Genomic DNA, 2,119 nt, shown 5'->3' with positions numbered 1-2,119 from the left:
GATCATGGACATCTCACTCACACTCATACACATCAGTTAATCAGTTAACAATAAAATGAAAGGTACAAATTCAATGCTTTTCTCTTAAGATTAAACAAAATAAAAGGATGTCTGCTTTCATTACTTCTATTCAACATTGTTTTAGAGGCCCTCACAAATGCAATAAGGTGAAAAATCCTATCTAATAAAAGGGTAATATGCAAATTAACCATCACTCCCACACAAAGATGGCAGCGCCCAGTCCCCTTAAGCCCGCCGGAGTCCCCAGTTCTTTCAGCCTGAACTGATTACTATGGCAAGAGAACTGAGAAGATTTTCAGCAAGTGTGAGAAGCAAGCCTTGGCAGGATAGAGGAGCCAGCGGGCTCAGGGTTGCTGCCACCCAGAGAGGCCCTCGGAGTTCGGTTGTGAAACCGCATTGACCCACTCCAGCGCAGGCTGGGGAGGAAGCACCGCTGCCGCCCGCCCAGCGCCAGGTCCCTGGTTAAGGAAGCGGGTCCAAGTCACAGCCATGAAGCCTGACAGGGCTGAATCACCCGGGACCAATCGTGGCTGAGTTCTGGCAGGGCGGTGAGCACCTCTGGGATCACTGTCTGTCCCTGGGCCATCTGCGGACACCGGTGGGGTGGGTGCAGGTTGAACATTTTAATGAAAATGGGATGCCTGTGCCCCCTCCTGGGCAAGGAGAGGGCAGTGGGATGGGGTGCAGCCTCGGACCCTGTTAGGAGGCACCCGGGCTCAGGAGGGGCTGGGAGCAACCTGCAGACATGCTACAAGAAAGAGGTTCTGAACTGCCAGGACACCGAGGGCCTGCTGCTGGAGTCACGCAAGGTGCAGACAAGGTGGCTCTCACTGGCACTGAGCTCGAAAAGCGCATCGACAGCCTGATGGACCAAATCGCCTTTCTGAAGAAGGTGCACAAAGAGGAGATTTCCAAGCTGCGGGAGCAGATCCAGTACGCTCAGGTCTCTGTGGAGATGGAGGTGTTCTCCAAGCCCAACCTCTCTGCCACGCTCAAGGACATCCACCCCAGTATGAGAAACTGGCTGCCAAGAACATGCAGAATGCCAAAGAATGGTTCAAGAGCCCCTTCACCATGCTGACCGAGAGCGCTGCCAAGAACACCGAAGCTGTGCGTGCTGCCAAGGACGAGGTGTCCGATAGCCACCGCCTGCTCAAGGCCAAGACCCTGGAGATTGAAGCATGCCGGGGCATGAACGAAGCGCTGGAGAAGCAGCTGCAAGAGCTGGAGGATAAGCAGAATGCCAACATTAGTGCTATGCAGGACACAATCAACAAATTAGAAAATGAGTTGAGAACTACAAAAAGTGAAATGGCACGATATTTAAAAGAATACCAGGACCTCCCCAATGTGAAGATGGCTTTGGACATTGACATTGCAGCTTACAGGAAATTCTTGGAAGGTGAGGAGACCTGGCTCAGTTTCACCAGTGTGGGAAGCATAGCCTGCGGCTACTCCCTGAGTTCCCAGGTCTTTGGCCGATCTGCCTATGGTGGTTTACAGACCAGCTCCTACTTGATGTACGCTCGCTCCTTCCCTTCTTAATATACTAGCCACATCCAGGAGGAGCAGATCGAGATGGAGGAGACCATTGAGGCTGCAAAAGCCGAGGAAGCTAAGGATGAACCCCTCTCTGAAGGAGAAGCTGAAGAGGAGGAGAAGGAGAAGGAGAAGGAAGAGGCTGAGGAAGAGGAAGGAGAAGAAGAGGAAGAGGAAGAGGAAGAGGAAGAGGAAGAGGAAGAAGGTGCCAAGGAAGAATTTGAGGATGCAAAGGAGGAAGAAGGAGGTGAAGGTGAAGGAGAAGATGCCCAAGAAGCTGAGGATGAGGAGAAAGATGAAGGTGCTGGGGAGGAGCAAACAACCAAGAAGGAAGATTGAGCCCCCCTTTCCTTAATTATTTCAGGAATAACCCTCCCGAAGCCAGGTCAACCCCTTCACCAACCAAGCAGTTGAGTTCCCGATACTATATGAATTAAGAAGTCAATATATGTAACATTCGGAGGTGACTCAGGTTGGACATTAAATGTTGTGCTTTGACTTTTCTCCTTATGCAGAGTATCTGTTTGCTTGCAGAGTGGCTTCCTGGCTTGCTGCCAGC

The 2,119-nt window shown here is 51.4% G+C and overlaps 1 pseudogene; it reads left to right on the top strand.

The window, feature by feature from the left end:
• The first annotated feature begins 653 nt into the window (after positions 1-653).
• On the top strand, positions 654-1,899 carry LOC102438818 (annotated as a pseudogene).
• Positions 1,900-2,119: the final 220 nt, after the last annotated feature.

This window comes from Myotis lucifugus, unplaced genomic scaffold (genome assembly GCF_000147115.1).
Source record: "Myotis lucifugus unplaced genomic scaffold, Myoluc2.0 scaffold_72, whole genome shotgun sequence".
In the NCBI taxonomy this organism is placed as follows: Eukaryota; Metazoa; Chordata; class Mammalia; order Chiroptera; family Vespertilionidae; genus Myotis; species Myotis lucifugus.
This window is presented reverse-complemented; position numbering and strand designations above follow the sequence as displayed.